The sequence below is a fragment of the Salmo salar genome, chromosome 17, assembly GCF_965601325.2.
Source record: "Salmo salar chromosome 17, fSalSal1, whole genome shotgun sequence".
Taxonomy (NCBI): Eukaryota; Metazoa; Chordata; class Actinopteri; order Salmoniformes; family Salmonidae; genus Salmo; species Salmo salar.
The window spans coordinates 7664125-7691457 of NC_138307.1; the positions used below are offsets into that span (position 1 = coordinate 7664125).

At 42.0% G+C, this 27333-nt stretch overlaps 2 pseudogenes across 1 annotated transcript; both read right to left on the reverse strand.

Annotated features, from left to right (window-relative positions):
* Positions 1-291: 291 nt before the first annotated feature.
* LOC106575206 (polyprenol dehydrogenase-like) lies at positions 292-26683 on the reverse strand (annotated as a pseudogene). The gene is made up of 7 exons (XR_014381081.1): positions 26584-26683; positions 22201-22308; positions 21656-21724; positions 8553-8654; positions 6969-7158; positions 5706-5914; positions 292-2863 (listed from the first exon to the last, which is right to left on the reverse strand). The product of XR_014381081.1 is annotated as a polyprenol dehydrogenase-like (transcript).
* On the reverse strand, positions 23069-26587 carry LOC106575205 (E3 SUMO-protein ligase ZBED1-like; annotated as a pseudogene).
* Positions 26684-27333: the final 650 nt, after the last annotated feature.

The following is a 27333-nucleotide window of genomic DNA, read 5'->3' on the forward strand; positions in this document are numbered from 1 at the left end:
GCTTCGAAAAGACTGATGCCCTGCTTGCAAGCTGTAGAGGTATTACTTCCACACAGTAACATAATACATGTCATGGGGGGTGTGCGTGCGTGCGCGCCCCCCCGTGGTTATGAGAGTAACTGGATCCTTCTTACTTACCTAAACGTCTACACACAGAATGAATGTCCTTGAATGAATCATCTCCCATCATTCTGACAGTGCCTGTGTTTGACTTGAGCAAGACCCCCACCCACACACGCACCCACACACACTATTGTCAATATGTTGAAAATGAAAAAGCTGGGATAGCAATTCATTTACAATAGGTTTTTATTTAGATTTGTGTCCAATGTGGACATCCTTCTCTATGCTATGAGTGAGGACAACACAGTCACATCTATGAATCACTCAATGACTTGAAACTCAAATGAATAGCTACTTCATTAATTAGTACAGTACAACTAAAGAAAACTTGGAAAACAAGGCATCGTTCACAGTGATTGTGGTAATACAATGAATAACCTAATTACTTCAGATGAAAATGTCCTACTGAAATGTTTACATCTTGGATGTATTATATCTAATGTTTAGAGTGTTTATTATTTGTTATTCTTCTCTTACTTTTTTGGTTTGTTGGTATTTTCTTAAAACTGCATTGTTGGTTAAGGGCTTGTAAGTGAGCATTTCTCTGTAAGGTCCTGTTGTATTCGGCGCATGTGACAAATCCAATTTGATTCGATTTTTATTTGGTGTCTCTTATTTCTGCCTTTATCCAGCATTATACTCATAACACATTTTGTATTATAACAAAAGCAGATGGAAGCTTGGAGGAGAGTCCTCTTCTCTTCAACCTTCCTCATTTGTATTCTAAAGAGCATGTAAGTATTGGCACTGTTGTTATTGAATAACTGTTGTCTTGGGCATGTACAGAACTGAACCTTACACTGCTTAGGCATGCATACACATACAGTACTCTAACACAAAACACTTAAGACAAAACATTGACGATATCCTGTATGAGAATTTCGACACGCATACTTAAAATGGACTGTAGACACCTAGAAGAAGAAGTTAGCTAATGAAGATGTGCAGTCCCTATTAACCATCTTAATTAAAAAGATGTCACAGCAAGTGTTTGTAATTCAAGCAGCCATCGAACACGAGCACAAAATGACAGGCAGCTCCCAAGTTAGAACTCTCCACATTAGAAACCTCTTATCATGAGAACCACTTACAGTAATTTAAAGATTCAGAATCTTCTAGTAAGACTGAAAATGGCGTGTCTGAAAATATGATCCACCAACCATTAACATGTTATTACTGTTTCTGAACATTAAAAGATAAGCATCATTTTGTTATCACAGTATGGCACAGAGACATCAAAAATCACGACAACATTTCACATCAGTCACAGTGAAGTGGAGATAGCAGGGCAGAACATCCCCTCTGGGCACAGGAAGTCAAACAAGGCAAAGGCATCTACTGTACTATGAGGAAGCTCGTTGTCATTTTTTTTCCTGGATGACGACAACAACAAGGATTGGACACACGCATTAAACGAGGCAAGTGCAAATTAAGCGGGAATAAGGCTAACCAAGTTCGAGTCTCATGGTTGTCATTGTTAGCCCTTCACCAAAGCATATTTGATATGATAGTTTTGATCACAGCTATGAGGCGGTACATCTACAGATATTTGGTCCAGTCCTTGATGGCAATCAGGGGTGGAGTAGGACCAGAAATGGCCTCTGGCATTATTCTAACACAACAGACATTTTTTTTCCTTTTCCTTGAGGCCCCCATTATTAGCCAGATAATGATAATTTTGTAAAAAAATAAAAATAAAAGAGTTACACACTAGGATAAAAATGGACCAGCCCATCTGGCATTTACCCGAAATGCCAGATGGCCAGTCCGCCCCTGATGGGAGTCCAAGTACGAGAAAAAGAATGGGTCCAATTTTAGACAGAAAAAAAGATGGAGCTGTTTCGAAGAGATATTAGTAGCTCCGAGGCACTACTAGCGCCGATGTTGTTCCTTGTGTTCTTTAATGTTTTGTTATCTGCGATTCCAGAAGAGGGAGCTACAGTACCAACACTTAATACATTTTGCAGCGGAACTTGTATTGCAAGATAACAAACATAAATTCCATCACTCAATGTGCAGTTCAGCATGTGTTTAATAGAGCTTGTCGCATGGCAGAATGGATGTCTTCAGAACTGTCTTTGCGGAGGAGGGGATATGTTAGAAGATATTAAATGCTGAAGAGTCGATTCCATTGCTGATGTGTTACGCAGTACTATGAGGACAGAGGTCAAGAGAGGACAGTTACTGTAGAGGCAACAACCAAGGTTTGTGCTGTAGCTAGATGTTGCTAGCCTAAGTCCACAGGCTGTCTCTGTATATAGTGCTGGCTGGGGCTGACTTGGGCTGGATCCCGATACTACTAAAATATGCACTTGTGCTCTCCTCCCCATGAATTTAAAAGCATTGGATTGGTGTCAGCCTAGGCTAGAGGGAGTTGCTACCATATGTTCTATATCAGTGCTTTTAAATCCATGAAGGGAAGGGAACAAGTGCACACTTAGGGCCGAAGGGAAGGCTTGAGAATTGGGACGCAGCTTGGTTGTTGTTGACGCTGGAGGGAGGTGTCACGCCAATGATCTTGGCATACTTCTAAGATCATGGTTCCTGGTTCCTCCTCTAGGCCTCCCGAAGACCAACCAGCGCACAGCTCTGTTTCCACCGCTCAGCCCCTCACGTTGTGATCGTAAGTAATGTCAGCGGATTCAGTTCTCTCCCCGTTAGAGAAGCAGCAGCCTCCGATCCCCTCCAGCTGAGACGCAGTGGCAGCCAGGATAGCTGTGGACGCTCCCTCGGCTGGGATCTGGAGATGACACAGAAATAACACTTTAAAAAATAATGGACAGGCAGGGACAGGCATGCTCTTCAGAAACATAGTGGTCCTGTGTTCCATTTTCAAAACTGTAAACCGAAGCCCAGTTCTATCAATCATTCGAACCGGCAACATCAACGCTTTCATAAACAGGATGTGGTCCTCTGTTCCATTTTCAAAATGCAAAATACGTTTCACAACTGAATTGCTAAGCAGCTTCAGTTAGTTACACCTTGTCGCCAGGCTCAATTGCTAGAGAGGCGCCTGGGCGGACGAGATAAGAATTAAGCTATTTAGATACATGACAAACAGTTGTTACAGCAATCTAAGGCGTTTGTGAGCTCTCAGGTGAACTAACACGTCTGTCTGGCAGCAGCAGCCTGTGGTGAGTGATGTGCAGCAGGCCGGGCAGCAGCAGGCAGGTTAAGTGGAAGAGGTTAGAGAGGAGGAAGCAGAGCTAGACTGATCTATTGCAGGCCATGCCTACTGCTCTGGAAAGCCTAGAGCTTATATAAGGCGCATATGGCGGCTCCTAAATGGACCCACTGCACTGGAGGTGAAACAAACGCCAACACAGAGCATTTAAACACTACACTCGCTGCCCGTGGGAATCTGAATTCACGTACCTCGTTTAAACACACAAACACAATCAACAACACATAGAGTGTGAATGTCTTGCTGATGGGGACTTCGAAGAGTTAAGAAGAATTTGCTCCCCACAATATATTTGGACCAGAGGTGAGGTTTTAGTAATCCAAATTGTTGTATGGCCAAAAACAGAGTCAATCTGATGAACACTGAGGATGTTCCTTGAATGGAAAATGTGAATGAAGACACTGGCAGACAGGCCGGCTTGATTTCCAAACAGCAGATGTGAAATAGCCCCTAATGAAATCCGTCGACAGATGGGCCACAAGACAAGACCGCCAGTCCAGAAATGTGTATACACGTCTTAGACAGCACACGTACATGTCTCACTTATAAAATAAATACTTGTAGAGAAAGGAAAAGTGACGAACGTTGAACAAAACAATATTTCATGCAGGTCCATATTTCTTAGGGTGATCATCACTTGTAATATGGACAAAGGCTTGAGCAACCATCTGTGGCCAGTGGGCATCACATAGCTGCCCTCCGTACTGCAGTTAGTTGGCAAAACAAGTGCTGCAATACAAATGCTGCAATACAAAATGCTGCAAAACAAATGCTGCAATACTTGGCAATCCAAACCTCAGTGGATGAGACATCTTTCCAAACACACAAAACCCGAACGATCAGACAGATAATGAAATACGAGTCGGCGCTAGACCCCAGTTCCAAGATAAAAGCCTCCAAAAGGAAATTATGACGGAGATAAATATCAATATCTGACGATATCAACTCACTATCTTTGTGGAATATGAGTATTGAGGAAATGAAGTCCAGATGTTTTTCAGGCTATCTTTATATTGTCACCCTTGAAAAACTGTATCATTTTTTTTAATTCTTAAAGCCCAACTAGGTAAGGCTTAATTTCCCAGCACATTTCTCTGTGGTAAAAAGGACAGTCATCTAAAACTATTCAGGCAAACAAGCAAATTGGCTACACTGTCAATGCCATAATACAGAATGAATCTGTGACCATGTAATGTGACGTTTTAGATGCAGATTCAAGGGTGATTTCAATAATTAAGAAATAAACAAATGTACCATTACTGCCACATGCATTTTGCGTGCAGCTAAATTGTTGTTCGCCTCTAAATTCTATAAGCAGGTTGACGTTTATTGGGACGAGTCTTGTCTTAAAGGCAGAACTGAGCGATCTCCGTAAAAATTCATGTAAAACAAAAAGTACATTTTGGTTCTTAATTTAAGGTTACAGTTAGTCATTAGATTTAGCAATGTGGTTAAGGTTAGGCACTAGGTTTTAAATGATTTTATGATTTTGTGCCAGCCAGTGACCACCCTGCAGAGCTGCCTCCAGAACAAGATTCATGACGAAAAATGCTAACCTGCTAATTATAATGGGGATTATTTGCACAGGTTTCTCACAAATTGTGATGTAGTTTTCATGAATACACACACCCTCTAACCAGTGGAGGCTGCTGAGGGGGGGAAAGCTCATAACAATGGCTGGAACAGAGTGAATGGAATGGCATCAAACACATGGTATTAAAAACACCCGGAAACCATGTTTGATGCATTTGATTACCATTCCACCTATTCCGCTACAGTCATTACCGCGAGCCCGTCCTCCGCAGTTACGGCGCCACCAACCTCCTGTGCCTCTCACTCACCTGTGGTTCTGAATAAATTGACCACCCCATTTAACACACCCTTTGATGCGACTATAATTCACATGCTTTTACTATCTCAGAACCCCAAGAATGCAATTATAATCCTTTTTAAAACACAGGGATTGCATGGCAATATGATCAACAGAAAAACTCATTATGAAGCCTGAAACTGTAAGAGGCTGGATGTTTCCACATGTGTTGCACCTTATTAGTATTCTCATCAATCACCGCGGTTAAGCTGTGGTCAAGCGTAGAAGCTTCACCTATTACCATATCTATCTTTGGTGCATTTTTTCCTCAAGTATGCCAAATTCCTAAGTAATTGTAAAGGTTGTTTACCGTACCCTGAACAGTCTTACAGTACTGTCAGCATAGTTTAAGTTATCCTATAGTGAAGTACAAGACTGTTAGGTGAAATACTATGACACTGTTGTTAGTTTTGAGAAGGAATGTGGCCCATATCTATAGTGTATTTGATGCATTTTTGTCTCAGGTTCCTAACCCTAAGGTGGCCTTTAAATATTCGAATGGTCATCTAGATTAAGATTCTACTTTACCCTAAACAGCATTTTGGCAACAGGTTTCTTGGCTGCCTGGGCTGGAATGCAGAGGTTGTTGTACAGGTCAGTGTCCACCATGCCTGGGTCCTACTGCGTTGGATGTTACTGGGAACCCTCCTGCTGTTAGCTTCTCCTGCAGATGGTATGTGAAGAGAACCACAGACAGTTTACTCTGAGAGTAGGCACCATGCTCACTGTAGCAGGACCTGGAGGGAGGAAGAGAGAGAGATGGGGAAAGAGGGAGAGGACAAGAGAGACCGTTTATCTCGGGTTAAGCCATGCTTTATAATACGATCATTTGGCAGTTTAGTTTGTCCAAAAAAACTAAGCAAATTATAACATACATAACATACTTATTCAGTACGCTGTCTACAACCTTGTTGTTCCCAATCCAATGCCCCCTACTAAGCTATCTGCATGACTAAACCCAATGTCTATTATACACTGTCTGTACTGTACTGAATAGATAGACTTATTGTTAACACCAGAAACACTGTCCAAAGCGAAGCAACTTTTCTGTACAAACGCACTGTGAAGGTCATAAGAGCATCAGCCTGTGAAATACCCAATCTATAACGTGTTTCCCCCCCCCCAGTTTCTTTTTCTTACAGCGTGAGATTGTTTCTAGGTGGCACCGTTGCAGCTAGCCCTTGTAGCCAGCAGCATTTCTCCCAGATGTGACGAAGCCATCTATCACATCTAAATTCGCAGGCGTGAAAGAGAGAGACACTGCTGTTCTGCCCTTGAGACAAGGAGCCTCTCAATACAGACGGTATAATAATGGTTTATCACACAACACTATCTGTCATCAAAACTAATAATGTTGTCCTGGGAAGAACATTTTAGAAAATGTTAGTGTTTTTATTGAGGTAAAATATTTTACGAGTATCAAAAAAGGTTATGGGAAAAAAAGTTATGGGAATCAAGAGGCTTTGTCGGTCAATGAGATTCATTGGATAAAGCTTGTATCTTGAATTGAGAATGACATTCACCCATAGCCAACAGATAAATACTACTACCACAGTGGTAATGGTTTTAAATGTGCTACTTGTTTGTCCATCAACCATGACTAATACCAAAGAGATGACAATACCAAATGGGGATTTTGATTTCAAGAGATTGATTCAATTTCAGCTATCAATTGGACACCTGAGAACAATGTTGGAATCCACATACCAAATAATCTGGGTCTATACTCATGAAGCATCTCAGGGTAGGAGTGCTGGGATCGTGAATACAGACGCAGGTCCAGGTCCCTACCTGCCATGTAGGTCTTCCATATTGAGTATTCCAACGTAGTGTGTGGCGGAGGACATGGTGACGTGTCTCGCAGACCTCTTCAGTTTGTCCAGGAGGAAGTTTGTCAACAGGAAGTGTCCTAGATAGTTCAGACCAAAGTGCAGCTCGAAACCGTCCTCCGTCTTTCCCTCGGGAACCAGCATGATACTGGCTATGAAGGACAAGCAATATGACATTTCAATCAAAGTGCTTTACAGATACCCAGCCTAAAACCCCAAAAAGCAAGCAATGCAGAGGCAGAAGCATAGCCGCTAGAAAAAAAACACCCTAGAAATATTCCATCAATAACTGACACTTCTGTTGAGTGATTGTGAAATGAGAAATACATGGTACTGCTAAGGATGTGGGTTCGATTCTCGTAGAGATCACACTCGGTACGCTAAAAAAGTATGTACTCACTGTAAGACTTAGAGTACAGGGAGTGCATACATTTTTTATTAGGGTAGGCCTAAATTCCTCTGGATAGATCTGTCTGCTACGTGGCATATCTTCTTATTAAGTTATTATTAAAAACACTCCCTCTATAGACGCCTGACCTCTAGGTGTGCTATAACACTTACACACGATGGTCAACAAGACTTGTCTGCAGATCAGTCTATGGTCTCTCAAGCACACACCTTCCCCTAATGCAGACTGAAACAGCTCATTACTCTAACTTAAACACCATTGACTACATGGTAATGGAGATTACAACGATTAGTTTGTCAATAACACTATTCGACATGCAATTAGATGTCTAAAGTGAAAGAGATACAAGGTGGCATTAGGCCTTGCTTAGCTTACTAAAGCATAGGGCATAGACAGAGAGAACTCACGGCGTGACGACAACTCTACCGACGGGGTGAATTCAGGGAAATCAGGATGCTATAGAGGCCTGCGCGCCAAACGGCACCCTATTCCGTATTTAGTGCAGAACTTTTGACCAGAGCCCTATGGGTCCTGGTCGAAAGTAGCACACTATATAGAGAATAGAGCGCCGTTTGGGACACATCCGGGGTCTGTGTAGCGATGACCTTTCCCTATCATTACTCTCTCAATGGGGTGGCACTAACGTCTGCACTACGTCCTTCCTTCGGCATCTACCATCCATTATCCATCAGCCGGGTGTGATAAGTGATGTTAGCATCTTGCAGACTGGTGAATTATTAATTCAGCCTGTTTGTGAGCAGAGAGTGGCTGACTGTTACCACAGCATGGGAGCCCCCCAAGCCAGACAGTACCGGAGTCTCCAAAGACCTTCTCTCAATAAAAGCTATTTTGTTCAAACAAACTGCCACGGAGGACTACACAATAGGGCTTCGCCTGACATGGCACCATATTCCTATAGCAGAGCACTACCTCATAGTGCTATGGTTAAAAGTGGTGCACTAAAGGGAATAGGGTGCCATTTCAGAGGCCTCCTAGGACCAGGAGGCACTGTATTTTCAAAGGTTGACGACAACCAGTGTTCGCTTGATTTTTCAGATGAAATAACTATGCTATGATTCTCTTTAAAGGTGAATACTGTGATATATTGAATAACGAGGTTGTTTGGTGTATAAGTACCATTGTTGACAAGGATGTGAAGTGTTAGAGCCCTGGCTTTAAACCTGTGGACAAACTGCCGTACCGACTTCAGAGAACACAGGTCAAGGAACAGAAACTCCACTGTGAACAGAACACAAAACATACAAACAACATTAACATTCTTCTATGCCTAAATACAGTTGAAGTCGGAAGATTACATACACTTAGGTTGGAGTCATTGAAACTCGTTTTTCAACAACTCCACAAATTTCTTGTTAACAAACTATAGTTTTGGCAAGTTGGTTAGGACATCTACTTTGTGTATGACACAAGTAATTTTTACAACAATTGTTTACAGACAGATTATTTCACGTATAATTCACTGTATCACAATTCCAGTGGGTCAGAAGTTTACATACACTAAGTTGACTGTGCCTTTAAACAGCTTGGAAAATTCCAGAAAATGATGTCATGACTTCAGAAGCTTCTGATAGGCTAATTGACATCATTTGAGTCAATTGGAGGTGTACCTGTGGATGTATTTCAAGGCCTACCTTCAAACTCAGTGCCTCTTTGCTTGACATCATGGGAAAATCAAAAGAAATCAGTCAAGACCTTAGAAAAAGAATTGTAGACCTCCACAAGTCTGGTTCATCCTTGGGAGCAATTTCCAAACGCCTGAAGGTACCATGTTCATCTGTACCTACGCAAGAATAAACACCATGGTACGCAAGAATAAACACCATGGGACCACGCAGCCGTCATACCGCTCAGGAAGGAGACGCGTTCTGTCTCCTAGAGATGAACGCGCTTTGGTGCGAAAAGTGCAAATCAATCCCAGAACAACAGCAAAGGACCTTGTCAGGATGCTGGAGGAAACAGGTACAAAGGTATCTATATCCACAGTAAAACAAGTCCTAAATTGACATAACCTTAAAGGCCGCTCAGCAAGCAAACCCGCCATAAAAAATCCAGACTACTGTTTGCAATGGCACATGGGGACAAAGATCGTACTTTTGGAGAAATGTCCTCTGGTCTGATGAAACAAAAATAGAACTGTTTGGCCATAATGACCATCGTTATGTTTGGAGGAAAAAGGGGGAGGCTTGCAAGCCGAAGAACACCATCCCAACCGTGAAGCACGGGGGTGGCAACATCATGTTGCGAGGGTGCTTTGCTGCAGGAGGGACAGGTGCACTTCACAAAATAGATGGCATCATGAGGATGGAAAATTATGTGGATATATTGAAGCAACATCTCAAGACATCAGTCAGGAAGTTAAAGCTTGGTTGCAAATGGGTCTTCCAAATGGACAATGACCCCAAGCATACTTCCAAAGTTGTGGCAAAATGGCTTAAGGACAACAAAGTCAAGGTATTGGAGTGGCCATCACAAAGCCCTGACCTCAATCCTATAGACATTTTGTGGGCAGAACTGAAAAAGCATGTGCGAGCAAGGAGGCCTACAAACCTGACTCAGTTTCACCAGCTCTGTCAGCAGGAACGGGCCAAAATTCACCCAATTTATTGTGGGAAGCTTGTGGAAAGCTACCCAAAACATTTGACCCAAGTTAAACAATTTAAAGGCAATGCTACCAAATACTAATTGAGTGTATGTAAACTTCTGACCCACTGGGAATGTGATGAAAGAAATAAAAGCTGAAATAAATCATTCTCTCTACTATTATTCTGACATTTCACATTGTTAAATAAAGTGGTGATCCTAACTGACCTAAGACAGGGAATTTTTACTAGGATTAAATGTCAGGAATTGTGAAAAACTGAGTTTAAATGTATTTGGCTAAGGTGTATGTAAACTTCCGACTTCAACTGTATACAGGCATCAACAAATCACAAACAAACATTACAATTTTCCTATACTATAATACATTTAAAAAATATATATATTTCACCTTTATTTAACCAGGTAGGCCAGTTGAGAACAAGTTCATTTACAACCGCGACCTGGCCAGATAAAGCAAAGCAGTGAGACAAAAAACAACACAGAGTTACACATGGGATAAACAAAAGTACAGTCAATAACAATAGAAAAAAATCTATTTACAGTGTGTGCAAATGGAGTAAGGAGGTAAGGCAATAAATAGGCCATAGTAGCGAAGTAATTACAATTTAGCAAATTAACACTGGAGTGATAGATGTGCAGATGATGATGTGCAAGTAGAAATACTGGTGTGCGAAAGAGCAAAAAAAGTAAACTAAAACAATATGGGGATGAGGTAGGTAGTTGGATGGGCTATTTACAGATGGGCTGTGTACAGCTGCAGCGATCGGTGAGCTGCTCAGATAGCTGATGCTTAAAGTTAGTGAGGGAGATACAGCCCTAACCCTTTCCCACCTTTTTTTTAACCTTTATTTAACTAGGCAAGTCAGTTAAGAACAAATTCTTATTTCAATGATGGCCTAGGAACAGTGGGTTAACTGCCTTGTTCAGGGGCAGAATGACAGATTTTTACCTTGTCATAGATGTCTGCTTAGCTACAGTAGTACTAACACAGGTCGGGACAAGACATCCTCCTTTAATTTAGTTTTACATCAACCATTGACAGACAGTAAAGTGATCACACCAGTCCATAAAAGGCAAGACAGATTATTGCAAAGGCTTGCAATGAGTAGAATCTTCTATGTAAATGTTATATGCATAAAGTCCTCTCTCCTCATACGCATAAAGTCCCCTCCTTGCGTTTAACATCTCAGGAATCCTAATTATGCAAATCCTAATCTTTTACTTCCTGTCCCCCTGAAGGATAAACAGCTGTATGATAAGCCATGGTCTCATTCAGTAGTACACTATAAACCGTGAGACTAAAACTAAACACGAGGTAGATTACATTATGGCAATACACTCAGTGACCTGGCATGAATTAAACACGATCTCATCAGCAGTGTAATAAAAGAGCAGAAAGCACATGTAGATGTATATCTAATATTCCCTGGTATGGAAACTATAACCGACGAAACGTTACAAGAAAAGCTGGAGAGTTAATTGTGTATGCAGGAATCAATTCTTATGGGCCAAATGATAGCGCGTTTATTTCCATCACCACAGGAAGAGACAGAGTGGACAGAGTGCTTCACTGAACTTTACTCATCTGCATAACAGTGCAAGGCAAATAAATACAGTATGTATCTTGATAACTGCTCCAACATAAAAAAAAAGGGCCACATTCAATCCTAATTAAATGAAGTCAAAGCATTTTAAAAGTCAACGCTATAATGAGACAGGAACAAGAACATCATGACTGAAGCTCGCTCCATGGCTAGGAATTTAGGGTTTTACACAATAGTATTGAGTAATGACATTAGCCCCACATACACGCACACACACACACGAATCAGAATGTCATATCTCTGAACCACTTGGTACAGCTTGTGGGGTCCCCGAACCAAGTGCTCAAGCACATAATTAAACACATGATTGTCCCATAATTAGGTACATTACTCTGCATTACAATAATCCCGGGACTCTTCCCCACTGAGTGTAAAGAGTGAACAGTGGCTCAAGCATTGTTGAGCTGACGTATAAATGGCCCCATAAAATAAGAGTAGAGAAAGCTAGAGAAATCCAGGATAAAAGTAGATGTTCTGTTGGGAAGGAGAACTACAGATGAAAAGATATTCAGCAACTCTTGGTAGGAAAATGGAAGTTTGCTTCAAAAATCAACCTTTTATTGTTAAAACCTTTCTGTAAATGGCTTCATAAGGGTACTAGGAAAGACCCATAGGGGATGGGTGTGTGTGTGTGTGTGTGTGTGTGTGTGTGTGTGTGTGTATACTAACGACCCATAACTGTACTGAACAAATTTGTGTAAAGCGAGGGGTCAAAGAGGTCAATTGACAGCCATGTAGCTGTAGAGAGGAGGACAGAGGACATCTCTCTGTAATAATCAGTGAGTCACAGTGAGTCAACAAAGGCCTTGCTAGCTAACGATCTCGTATCTTAAGTGGGAGATAACAAAATATTCGCCCGGCTAATGGCTTGTATAAGGTCATCCCAAGAGACCGTGATTTACAAAGAGTAGAAATTGGAGAGAAGCTGTTCTTTGTCCCTTGTATGAGTAAGCTAACTATATGGTGGTTATACGGTTTACAAATCATTGCTGTGGAATTCATCTAATACCGTTCAAATATCCAAACGAACGCATAATTATTCTCTTTCTCCTCTTTCCTTTCTTCTTCTCCAACACTTAAACTCTCGTAAATATCAAGCTCTTAGGATTTTACTGGGCATTTATCCTCCAAAAATGAACATATCCATAAAAAAAATGTAATAACTCCACTGAGAATGTGTGATCCCCAATAAGCTCTCTCTATTCTAAATCACGGTCCAATATTGACCAATATTTACATAGATTAGAATAATTTATTGGAAAAAATATCCACGCTGTAGTAAATATTCTTCCAGTTCATCTCTAGTGCCAGAGTTTTGTCACGGTGCCAGATCTGTCATGAAGGAATGAAGGGTATCCTCCAGACTAGTCACAGTGCCAAATAGCCAGCTGGAGGGCACAGACTAGAAGGCGTCGTGCCATCTGGAAAATCAACAAAGATGTCTCATCCAAAGATGTGTTGAAATACTGAATTACATTCTCTCTCTGACCCGTTCTGACCGCTGCGGGACGTAGACAAACTGACCAGTTGCTGTCCAATAACAGGACAGAGGAAAGGCAACAGGCTGGCTGCTAGTTTGACCATCCAGCTGCAACTCGGATAAGAGGTTGATCATCCACAATTTCTAGGAGCATTATAGGATAGATTGACGCTGCTCAGAAAAAGGAGAAGGCAGATTGGATGGCAAATCAGCAGGATGTCTATTGGCGTGAGATTCATCTCTCACTCTCCATTGCAGAAAGGTGGTATGGAAGTCAGGAAGTCGTCAAAGGAGATGGATGCTGCCACTGGTGTCGCAAACTAAAACGCTGGGCTTTCTGACACAAAAAAAAAGTCACCAACTTTTATTGCCGAGACACGGCAATTATCATAAAATACCAGCAGATGCTGTACGTTTCTAGATGACCGTAAATAACAGGTTGACTGTACAGTAGTACAGCGGTTGGGGTCCCACAGTACCACACCAAAATGTGTTGAATGGACAAAGGCTCAGACACGGCGACGACAAACAGCTAAAAGCAGCGGTGTCCGTCCAATCTTTTGGCCACGTCGCGGTGTGTTATAGCATTTACCTGCTGGGGTTTCAACGAAATTTGGCTGTTTTTGCTGTTTTGTAGAATCATCGGGGAATTTACTGTTGATATTCTGGTCAATGGCACGCGGCCGTCCATAGTTTCTGGGCCCGGCTTCCCAAAACCATTTTGAGGTTAAATTCATCGTTAGAACTTTGTCGGATCATCTTTAAATCTCGGCACTGTTTTACAAAACCGTCGTCCCTACAGTTGCCCTTGAAAACGCTTGTTATTCAATGACTGCCTCAGACCATTCGCAGAACAGATAAGTACGTCGTTTTTTTGCCCATACGCGTCACTTTATAAACTGTTAGGGTTTGACCAACTATTTGTGTGCATATCCTATATAATATAACAATCTGTTTGCATAACCTATATAATATAACACAGATGCTATAATGATACGTTTATTAACTATAAGATAATTGAATACTGCTATATGTTAGAGGAAGTGGCTCATGTGATGGTGGGTCATGTGGACAGAATGCTGATGCTTTAAAAGAGGGTTTTACAAGAGCTTTTCTGTAGAATAATAGCAATAACAGGATATGGGTGAAAGGTATATGCAGGGGGGTGTAAGGGTTTTAGAGAACTGTGCATTTTGCAGTCACAAGATGAGACATCCGCCAGAGACAACAACAAAGCCAGGAAACAGGAGTGCGTCTAGAGGTTGGGACCAACCTGCACGCCATCGATAGGCTGGAATAAGTCTAAACCATATTCTAGCCTCTACTATGACAGGCCCTCATGGAGAGGGAACTAAGTCTGTCCAGTATTTAAGGAAGAACATGTGATGTCATTACCAGTTCTCTGTCTGCCCTGCGAGGTGTTACAGAGAGCCCGTATATACGAGCCACATATTTACCATTCAAGTGTTTGCATTAATTAAAGTACAAAGAACTCAGAAGTTACTATGTGCCGATTGTTTTGTTCTGATACCAGATTCGAATTGACGCAACTTAACAAAACAGAAGATCTCAGCTAACACAAAATCAACTTGTTTATCTGTCTTTCTGTGACAGCAGATAACTTCAGAACGAATACAAAGTCGCCAATGTCTTTGCAATTGTTACAAACAAGCAAAGGATATTAAGATGCTTCAAATGAAAACCGAGATAACTGTATTACAATATCCATATAGTAGGCTATATATAGGCCTATATTAAAATGATATTGAACTTAATGTAATTTTCATTCGAATTTAGTTTTATTTAGCTATTTGTAGGCTACGCTACTGTCTGTAATGTTTGCCTCAATATATTTACTAATGTGTAGCCTAACGTGTGCGCAATGATGTGCCAAATCTTGATTTAGTGTTATATTTAACTAGGCAAGTCAGTTAAGAACAAATTCGTATTTACAATGACGGCCTACCAAAAGGCAAAAGCCCTCCTGCGGGGACGGGAGCCAGCGTTTTAAAAGTACAAATAATTGAGATAAAAACAAAACACTACATAAAGAGAGACCTAACACAACAACATAGCATGGCAGCAACACATGACAACACAGCATGGTAGCAAGACAACAACATGGTAGCAACACAACTTAGCAGCACAACATGGTCGCAGCACAAAACAGGGTACAAACATTATTGGGCACAGACAACAACACAAAGGGCAAGAAGGTAGAGACAACCATACATCACGCAAAGCAGTCACAACTGTCAGTAAGAGTGTCCATGATTGATTCTTTGAATGAAAAGATTGAGATAAAACTGTCCAATTGAAGTGTTTTTTGCAACTCGTTCCAGTCAATAGCTGCAGGGAACTGAAAAGACGAGCGACCCAGGGATGTGTGTGCTTTGGGGACCTTTAACAGAATATGACGGGGAGAACGGGTGTTGTATGTGGAGGATGAGGGCTGCAGTAGATAACTCAGATAGGGGGGAGTGGGGCCTAAGAGGGTTTTATGAATAAGCATCAACCAGTGGGTCTTGCGACGGGTACAGAGATGACCAGTTTACAGAGGAGCATAGAGTGCAGTGATGTGTCCGATAAGGAATATTGGTGGTAAATCTGATGGCCGAATGGTAAAGAACATCTTACCGCTCGAGAGCACGCTTACCTGCCGATCTATAAATTACGTCTCCGTAATCTAGCATGGGTAGGTAGGTCATCTGAATCAGGGTTTGGCAGCTGGGGTGAAAGAGGAGCGATTATGATAGAGGAAACCAAGTCTAGATTTAACCTTATCCTGCAGCTGAGAGAAGGACAATGTAAAAACAATTTAAACTGAGCCATGTTGGTTTAAAAAGCTGACTCTTCCAAATGAAAAATGTATCATTAAAATTAAAATCCAGACGGAAATTATTTTCACAAGAAGCAACCTAATATCACACAGTCAAACTCTCATTTCATTTAGTAAGTTCAACATTCTGCCATTCTCACTGTTAAACATTGCACAGTGTTCAACACAACGGCTCTTTATGTCAATTAAAAAAAGAAAAAAGGTATTCTTCTCTATAGTACCTTCAAAAAAATACGAAACTTAACAAGAACAAAATCCTTATCTGTGATCAATTTTTCATTTGGAAGAGTCAGCTTTTTAAACCAACATGGCTCAGTTTAATTTTTTTTTTTACATTGTAGTAAAACAAAATCTCATTTCATATGCATTTTGACATACTCCCAAGTACTTGTATGAGGTGACTACCTCAAGCTCTAAACCCTCAGAGGTAGTAATCACACCTGTGGGGAGAGCAGCATTCTTCTTACCAAACCACATGACCTTTGTTTTTGAGGTGTTAAGGGCAGAGATAGCTTGTTGAACAATAAGAAAGCTTTGATGTTGAACATTTAACACAAAATCCGGGGAGGGGCCAGCTGAGTATAAGACTATCATCTGCATATAAATGGATGAGAGAGCTTCCTACTGCCTGAGCTATGTTGTTGATGTAAATTGAGAAGAGCACGGGGCCTAGGATCGAGCCTTGGGCTACAGCCTTGGTGACAGGCAGTGGCTGAGACAGCAGATGTTCTGACTTTATACACTGCACTCTTTGAGAGAGGTAGTTAGCAAACCATGCCAAAGACCCCTCAGAGACATCAATACTCCTTAGCACACAAGAATGGAATAGTCTACCATATCAAAAGCTTTGACCAAGTCAATGAAAATAGCAGCACAACATTGCTTAGAACCAAGGGCAATGGTGACATCATTGAGGACCTTTAAGGTTGCAGTGACACATCCATAACCTGAGCGGAAACCAGATTGCATACCAGAGAGAAAACTATAGACATCAAGAAAGCCAGTGAGATGATTGTTGCCAAGTTTTTCCAAGACTTTTGATAAACAGGGCAAAATAGAAATAGCCCTATAACAGTTAGGATCAGCTTGATCTCCCCCTTTAAATAAAGGACGAACCGTGGCTGCCTTCCAAGCAATGGGAACCTCCCCAGAGAGGAGAGACAGGTTAAAAAGGTCAGAGATAGGCTTGGCGATGATAGGGTCAGCAACTTTAAAGAAGAAAGGATCTAAACCATCAGACCCAGATGGTTTTTTTGGTTTAAGTTTAAGGAGCTCTTTTAGCACCTCAGACTCAGTGGGGCAGGGGCAGGGGAAAAAGAGGGAGGAGCATCGGGGCTAGTCGCATTAGAAGGGGTGGAAGTTGAGGAAATGTTGGACGGTCAAGGATGCATGGTTGAGTCAAATAGGAATCCTGACTTAATGAAGTGGTGATTTAAAGAGCTCAGCTATGTGCTTCTTGTCAGTAACCACATCATCAACTTTAAGGGACACGAGCAGCTGTGAGGAAGAGTGTTTATTCTCCAGGTCTTTAACCGTTTTACAGAACTTCTTGGGGTTAGACCCACAGAGAGAGAACTGCCTCTTAACCTGTTAGGGCTAGGGGGCAGTATTGACACGGCTGGATAAAAAAACATACCCGATTTAATCTGGTTACCACTCCTACCCAGTAACTAGAATATGCATATACTTATTACATATGGATAGAAAACACCCTAAATTTTCTAAAACTGTTTGAATGGTGTCTGTGAGTATAACAGAACTCATTTGGCAGGCAAAACCCTGAGACATTTTCTGACAGGAAGTGGATACCTGATGTGTTGTATTACCTTTAAACCTATCCCATTGAAAAACACAGGGGCTGAGGAATATTTTGGCACTTCCTATTGCTTCCACTAGATGTCACCAGCCTTTACAAAGTGTTTTGAGTCTTCTGGAGGGAGATCTGACCGAACAAGAGCCATGGAACGATGATGTCCCATTAGACACCTGGCGCGCGAGTTCATGTTGGGTACCCTCGTTCCAATACGTTATAAAAGAGTATGCATTCGTCCACCTTGAATATTATTCATGTTCGGGTTAAAAAAGGCCCTAATGATTTATGCTATACAACGTTTGACATGTTTGAACGAACGTAAATATATTTTTTCCCCTCGTTCATGACGAGAAGCCCGGCTGGCTTAGATCATGTGCTAACAAGACGGAGATTTTTGGACATAAATGATGAGCTTTTTTGAACAAAACTACATTCGTTATGGACCTGTGATACCTGGAAGTGACATCTGATGAAGAGAATCAAAGGTAATGGATTATTTACATAGTATTTTCGATTTTAGATCTCCCCAACATGACGTCTAGTCTGTATCGCAACGCGTATTTTTCTGGGCGCAGTGCTCAGATTATTGCAAAGTGTGATTTCCCAGTAAGGTTATTTTCAAATCTGGCAAGTTCATTGCGTTCAAGAGATGTAAATCTATAATTCTTTAAATGACAATATTATATTTTACCAATGTTTTCTAATTTTAATTATTTAATTTGTGACGCTGACTTGACTGCCGGTTATTGGAGGGAAACGATTTCCTCAACATCAATGCCATAGTAAAACGCTGTTTTTGGATATAAATATGAACTTGATAGAACTAAAAATGCATGCATTGTCTAACATAATGTCCTAGGAGTGTCATCTGATGGAGATTGTAAAAGGTTAGTGCATCATTTTAGCTGGTTTTATGGTTTTGGTGACCCTGTCTTTGAATTGACAAAACATTACACACAACTCTTGTAAATGTACTGTCCTAACATACTCTAAATTTATGCTTTCGCCGTAAAACCTTTTTGAAATCGTAAAACGTGGTTAGATTAAGGAGATGTTTATCTTTCAAAGGGTGTAAAATAGTTGTATGTTTGAAAAATTTGAATTTTGACATTTATTTGGATTCAAATTTGCCGCTCTTGAAATGCACCTGCTGTTGATGGAGTGCACCACGGGTGGCACGCTAGCGTCCCACCTAGCCCATAGAGGTTAAAGTAACTAACTTTGGCCCTCCGGATGGCCTGAGTGCACTTATTTCTCATTTGCCTGAACGAGAGTCAGTCAGCCTGAGTATGCGTGTGCCGAGCCTTTCGCCAAATGCAATTCTTGAGGTGGAGTAACTCTGCATAGATTACATAGGGTAAGCATTAGAATAAGCCGGCTAAATATTTGTTGCTATAGGTCAGGGTTCAACTAGATTTTTTCTTGAGTGGATGGTCGTGGGCCAGAACATAATTACAAATAATTTGAAGGCTGCAAATTGACCACAAGAAGCCCAAACAGATATATTTGACTAAACATAATCATTTCAAACCTTGTTTACTGTCACGACTTCCGCCGAAGTCGGTCCCTCTCCTTGTTCGGGCGGCGTTCGGCGTCACCGGCCTTCTAGCCATTGCCGATCCACTTTTCATTTTCCATTTGTTTTGTCTTTGTCTTACACACCGGGTTTCAATTCCCCAATTACTTGTTCATTATTTAACCCTCTGTTCCCCCATGTTTGTTTGTGAGTAATTGTTTGTATGTTATACGGTCCGTTATGTGGGCTCGCTTTATTGTATTATATTTGCCTATTTGGAGTAAATTACGTTTATTTACTCATATCTGCTGTCCTGTGCCTGACTCCTCTACACAAGCTACACACAGACCACATTACACTTACATTTGTATACCATCATATGTCTCTCTATTATGAATGGGAATACTTGGGAACAGATTTTCTAAATTAAAATCCCCTGGAGCTGATTTCCTGGTGTTTTTAGTCATTTATTTATTGGTTTGCTCAGAAAACTTGGGGTGCACAAATGAAAGCACCCTCTGTGCGAATGCCAGCTGGGGAACCCTGCTATAGGTTATATCTCATAGGCTGTGATCAATTGTCAGTATTGTAGAATAATTCGAAAGTTAAGGTAAGATTTGAAAGGGAGAAAGCTGATCCAAGAGCAGCGATGCCTTTCTTTGGATCCTATCATTATTGAACGTTCTCTCTGCGTGGGGTTTTGGGAAATGCATGTTACATGGAATGGCGCAGCGGTCTAAGGCACTGCATCTCAGAGCTAGAGGCGTCACTACAGACACCCTGGTTTGAATCCAGGCTGTATCACAACCGGTCGTGATTGGGAGTCACATAGGGCGGCGCACAATTGGCCCAGCGTCGTCCAGGTTTGGCCGGGGTAGGCCGTCATTGTAAATAAGAATTTGTTCTTAACTGACTCGCCTAGTTAAATAAAGGTTAAATATGTTCCATCTCTATGGGAAACCGGGCCCTAGTGTGTGTCCCCTCTTATGTAGAGACGTCTCTAAAGCGGACAGTCTTGAATAAGGAACAGGGTTAAACTGTGGAGGGGGGAAGAATGAATGAGGCTTAATAGGACCTGAAGCTACTGTCTCTAAGCATTGTCTTGCCTGGTTGGTGATTTAGCAAACACATTCTGACAACACACAAATCTGTTCTATTGTCTCCGTATGCTGCTGATGAAGCAAGGTTAGACATTCTAGCCCTACTAAGGTCAGAGGAGAATTCCTGGTGACATGCCACACAAACATTTCCTCAACCATCCAATCTTAGACCGCAAACAAACACAGTGATATGGAGTGATTATATGTTGGGTGACGAGGACAAACTCTGACATACAGAGCTAATACCAAACGTGCTCAGATATAGGAGAGGGCATGAAATACACATACAAAAAATTTGCTCAGAAATGCATCTATGTGGCAGACATTGTTATTGGCTCTCAGGCCGACTAGTACACACTATATAAGACAACCAGATATCCCTGTTCATGTAGGAACTCTTATCGTTTTGCCTCCCACACAACTTGTTAGAGGCTTAATAAACACTGCTTGCCTGACAGTACATGCCAGGGCTGGGCGGAGAGGGGGAGAAGAGGGGGATTCCTGGCACCAGGGGGACATTTCTTGTTTTTAATACAAACAAAACCATTTCTCAATTCCACGTCTGTCATCATTACTCTGTGGGCGCAGGGCGTACACGACAATGATGTTACCCTGGCTGACTGGAGCTGTGCTACGATCATTGTCATCTCAGCACCCGCGAGGAAGGGAAGAGAGAAGCTGCCCGCTTGGGATCAAAATATGCTGTCTTCCCTTCTCCTTTCCAAACAGCCTCTTTAAATCACATCTGCATGACAATGAGACTGAGACTGGTTGGCAGCAGTTCGCTTTCCTCCTCGTACTCATCAAACACAAGCACAGACAAACACATCTCCCTCGCCTTTCCCCTGCTCCCACTCGTGTGACACGGCCTTGCTTTTATCAAAATAAATGGAAAAAGTACATTTAAGGGAATTGTTAGAGAAAACCTGCAGCCTTTAGATAATTGCCTTTGGAATGGACTCTGGCATCCAAGCCGCCTCTGACAAGGTGCAGGTGGACAGACATCCTCCCGCGGTTATAAAGCAGAAGAGGTTTACTCTTACTAACATACACCCACATTTTTACCCCGGGAAACACAGCTAAAAGCCAGGGCACTCATGTACATAGGCCTATGTCTGAATAGCTTTACTGCCTGTGTATAGGAGCAGACCGATTTGAGAGGTAGCCTATTTATTCTGTAATGGCTGTGTGGAAACGATAGAGAGATAGAGGGAGAGAGACAGAGCGGGAGAGAGGCTATAAGGGAAATTGTTATGAGGAAATTACCTTTCCCCTCTCTGCCCTCTTCGTGGATCTTCTTCACAGCTTGCAGGCCTTCCTCTTCAGAGTTCCCAGCTGGAGGAGAGAGGAATGATGAGGGGGGAAAAAGAGGATGGATGGAGGGAGGGATGAATGAATGGGGTACTCTGGAGCAGCAGGTATCCTCCCCTCATCGTAGAGACCAGGGAGAGCCAAGTGAAAGACTAAAACCTACACTTCGGATTTGGGTTTCATTGATTCATTGAAGCAGTGACACTTACGTTAATAATGATTTCCTTGCAATACCCTATTCAATTTGATTGAAGAGTCAAATTTTATTAGGTTAGGAAATAACTGCCTTAGGCAGGGATGTGTTAGCAATGTATCAAATATTCCCTTAGATTCCCTCTGTACTGTAGTGAAAATCAGTGCAACAGCATTACTTAAGCTACAATTCAACAAAACATGAACCTAAGGATGTTAGCACACAGGCTTCAACTATGTTGGATTGGGCATTTTAGAATGATTTGGGAGATTACTGAGTCATGACCAAAAGGGTGTGTTTACAATACCTATAACCACATGCACGCCAAGGCTTGCCAGGTGTCTTGCAGTCTCATAACCCATTCCTCGGGCACCCCCCATCACTATGGCAACCCTTCCATTTTGTGTGGGCAAAACTGTGTGAGGAAGAAAAAGAAAACTATGGTCCATACGTTGCCATTACCTTGCAATACAATGGAAAAATCTATGGGTTGATACAAACAGGCGTATTTATTCCATCCAGTCCAACATATCACTGAGAACAACTCAATTACGAGCAATACAAAACATAATTCCATTTTGTTTTGCCCATTATAAAACACACAGTATTTCCATTCTGGGGCAATTTGTGTTGGGTCAGAGATTACATTGGGTTATAATCTGCAGTTGTTGAAGTGTACAGTGTGGAGTCGGACTGAAGTTGAGTGAGTCACCTGTAAATATGTCCGTAACGACCTCTAGTCCTGAAACACGCAGGGAGGTAGAGCCCTTCAATATCGATGCCAAATAGATCCATTTTGCTTGACAACAACAGTTCCTGCCCCTGAAGATAAAATGACCTTGCGCAACAAGCACACAAAGCACAGCCTGCAGCGGCCAGACAGTTTAGCATGACTAAAATTAGAGCCGCAGTGCGTATCTATGCACTGAGGGTAATCAGGATGGTTGAGATTTCAACTCTATTACATTTCTCCCCATCAGATTTGCATCACATTTTCAGTGGCGTCTGGTGGGTGGTTAAATGGGCAGTTCATTGCTGATTTCCTTTCCGAAACAACTGTAACACTGAGGAGAAGCCTATAAATGCAATTTGATACCTTAGTAGTCCCATCGGGACTCATCTGAGGAAATTGTATTGGACACATTGAACACAAAATGAACACGAGCAAGCAGAGATTCAAATTATATAGGATATACTTTATGTTCTTCTGAGAGTTCAGTAGAGATAACAAAGCTTGGCACATCAAAGCTTATCTCAAACGTATTGTAAAGACATCTTAAACAGTCTAAGGACTTCAAAGAGCAAAGCAAACAATGACTCAGAAATGACTTGAACATTGAGACAATAAAAGACATTTAGCCCTACATCAAATAGTTAATCAAATAAAATTGCAGCATGATCAGAAATGGAAAATTCACCAGATGTTACACTCACATAAATCCTTTTTACTAGTAGATAACATAGGAATATATGCTGAGGACATTTAGTTAAGTATTTCCTTTAGGATTAGGGTATTGTAACTGTTTGGTAATGGGCAGCGGCCTGCCCAGTTATTCCATGGCATAACCCAGAGTCCTGCTCCTGTCCCAAGCCCCATTCCCCTGAGTCATCCTCAATAGGTTCAGCCTCATGGCAGCGCTGTGAGTTTTCATAGAGAAACACCTGTTGGTCTACATGTGCCGGGGTGAGGTAGTTCCTCTTACCACAGAAGAAAGTCCCTGAGGAGCTGAACAGTCTGTGGGAGGGGACACTAGCGGCGGGGACACACCAGTACTTCTGGAGCACCTTAGGGAGAGTAGGGAATAAGCCCATACGGTCCGACCACCAATGGAGAGGGTCTTCGTTGAGACGCAGGATCTTCTGGGATTTGAAGTTGCTCAGCTCTTCCACGACCTGAGCGTGTAGCTCCTCTTGGTTCTCGTCATTGCCTGACTGGCAAAATATCACAGCCAAAGGGTTGCCTGCATTGCTACATGAAGGAAACGGTTTGTCAAGAGTCTGTTTTTTGTTGGGTGGCTCATCAGAAAGAGGAGCCAACTCATCTGTGACCACATTCTCATTCCTCTGTTTCTCAAGAATGGCTTTGGCCTCCTCAATGATGTCACTCTCCACTTGGGAGCGGTCATGGGGGGACAGGAAAGGAAGCCTCTTGTAACGGGGATCCAGGAAAGTGGCGACGTTGAGAAACGTTGCAATCTCAGACGTCTGCGTGTAGGTGCTGGACAACAACCTTGGAGATTACCTCTTTGGCCATGCCAACCTCTTTCGTGTCCCCTTCTTTGGCCTTGAGGGTTGTGTTCAGCAGCATGTGAAGAACAGGCCTCACCATACTAATGGTCGAATATCTACAGTCTGTTATCATGTCAGCTACCAGTTTGAAAGGTTGCAGAACTCCAATCAAGCCCTCAACCATGTTCCATTCACTGTCATTGAAACTCAGCTGATGGTGGTCACTGTCCTCCATGAGTACCACACTGACAATGGCCTGCAGCTCTTTCAAGCGCTGGAGCATTGTTAGCGTGGACACCCAGGATCGGACCCTGTCTCTGATGAGGACACACTGGGCTAGGCCTTGCTGCCTCTGCTTCTCTCCCAGCAGATACATAGCCATCACGGACTGTTGGAAATAATCAAAAAGTTAGCGGCAAAGTCCCAAAAAGCTGTCAACGGCTGAAAGGCCTCATCCATCCCTCGATTTATAGTGTGGCCAAAGCAAGGCATCTGCACGGATAGATCCAGAAGAGAGCAAGCTTTCACAATGTCCAATGAACCGTTAGTGGTGGCACCGTTGACTGTGAGTTATCCCCCATTCGACAAAGGTTTCGTACAATGCTCTGGTAAAATTCTCAGCTGTATTGTCCTCTGGAACTTCAAAAGTTTTCAGGCACCTGGAACTCATGGAGAAACCGGAACCTAGTCCGTTTTGTGCATGAACAGGGAGATGTAGGTCCTGTTCTGGGTTTGGCTTTGCCAAAGGTCAGTTGAGACACCGCAGTTCACCACCCCTGCCACCTCACCCAGCACTGCATCTCGGATCTGATTGTACCTCTGTGGTAGGGCCTTCATTGCCACGTTGATTCTGCTAGGGGGCAAGTACCTTGGATCTGCTGTCCTTAAAAGGGCCTGAAGGGTGGGTTCTTCCACCACAGACACAGGGTACATCCCTTCACAGACAAAGCTGATGATCGCAGACGTCAGATCATTATGCCGTCGGTTGATATATTCAAACGCTGGGCTCCACTTCAGGATGGCTCCCTGACATTGCTGCTGCATAGGTTCAGTTTTTTATCTTGGAGTAGGCTGTTGCGACTGCCTCACGCATCTGCTCTGTGTTGCTCCTCACAAACTCAGCTGGGTGGTTCTTCTCCAGGTGGTACGAGAGATTGGAAGTGTTGCCGGAATATGCTATTTGAGTCATACATATGCGACAGTAGATCCTCCTCCAGTGTAGTATACACCCGTCTGCATCGGTGTCAAAGCCGAAATACCTCCATACTTTACTTTTCGCCCTTGGATGTGCGACAAGGTGGAGATTAGATGAGGAAACACCTTTGGCCTCCATTTTGTTCCTTTGACAATTATCCTTTTAGGTGCCTTCACTAATTACTGAGTACCTAACAAAGGCAGTGAGATAAAGGTAGCGTGAGATAAAAGGTTAACAACCGGTTAACAATAGGAAAAGAAAATGTCAGACAGGGGCTTTTAACGCAGTAATTAATAGGCTATAACTACATTTTTTATTAGTTGTAATTCAACCTATTCTCTGAATAAAATATTCTAAGAGCCATTACAGAATGAGCTTGCCTCTCCCATGCTGTGGAGGACATTGTGTATAAATCTAGGGGACACAATGCAATCAGCTTTGAGTATTGACAATTTTGTTTATCCAATCATCTCTCTAATAACTAGCCGGTCTTATCTTGATTGGGATACAAAAACATTGCCTGACCCTGTCTCTCACCATAAAGCATAGGGCCCAATTACACAAGCATATTTTGCCAAGGCTAAAACTAAATTCAGTACAGCTTAGGCTCTAAATGACGTCACTGAATTCTTTGCATGCTTAGGTGTGTTTGAGGGGTGGAGGCTAATTGGTATTTTCTAGAACGAGACAGAATACAACACTGCTATTGTGTCAGTGCATAGGCTAGACTACAAGTTCACATGAGGTTTTCGACATTCAGACGTGAGGTGAATAAGGGGAAATATGGGATAAAGGTAATTGATTAACCCTATCCACCCAAAAGCACTATAGTTCACACAAGGCAATGAAGATATGTAGTGAGATTATCATGACATTTGATTCACCTTAAAGGGCATGGTATTATGGCATACTATGAATTCTGAAAATGTGCATAGGAATATATATATAAAAAAACATTCCCATTACAGACCAAGGCTACAGTAGCAGTCAACTACCACATAACACTTGCAGCATGATTTAAGACAGCCCGTTATATTAATTCCTCGACAATTTGTTTAACAGTGGTTGATTTGACATGAATTCGTTAGCTTGTCAATTTCTCAGTCAAATTGGCTATTGTTGTTGAAAGCCTTCATTAGCTAGCTATGTAGTTAACGTCAACAGGCAGCTCTAGCCAGCAGCTAACGTTATAGGCTAGGAGAAGTGATCACCACTCCTGCTGCATTCAATATCTTTAATGAATACGGGGATCAACAGAAGTCTAACCTGGTAACGTAAAAGACTTGTTGAACAGTTGATACAGAAGAACTTTAACTCCCACTAAATACAACCTCAAAATTGGTCAAATGAAAGACAGTAGCCACATCTCTGTGCCAGGTCTCTCCGTGTGTTCCAGTCCTTGGATTCCGTGCTACTCTGCACACGTGTGCTTCGATAAGTTCCTCCTGCTCTGTGAGTTCGCCGAAGCGCGCTCCCCCTCAAATCTGTATCACAAGTAGGGCACGCAACTGGCTGGAGGCGTAGAGATGTGAGGAGAGGGAAAAAAAGGCCTAACGTTATCCTCATGAATCTCATCTCACCTCACGGTCTGTACAGTACGTTAAATTATTATCCGTTTTTATTTACATAGACTTCTTACTTCACAATTCCAGTTATAACATTTTAGCCAGATACATTTTATGAAATAATTTCAAATGAAGCATTGGCTTTGATTGTAAGGCTTTGACTAGTCGAAAATAGTTGAGGTTCACTTCTGTTATAGGGGAGAGTGGGGTAAGTTGAGCCAAAGGGGTAAGTTGAGCCACCCTTGTTTCTAGGAAACCATACACAACATTTATAATTTGACCAAATATTAAGGAAGAGGTCATCATTTCATAGAGTTTGCGAAGGAAGAAACCTAATTAAAAAAAGATTTCCTCCTAAGTCAAATGAATGTATTGTGTTAGAGGTTTCATGATGCTTGTACTGTATCTAAACCAAATGAGATCATTTTAAAAGATTGTTCTAACCATCAGT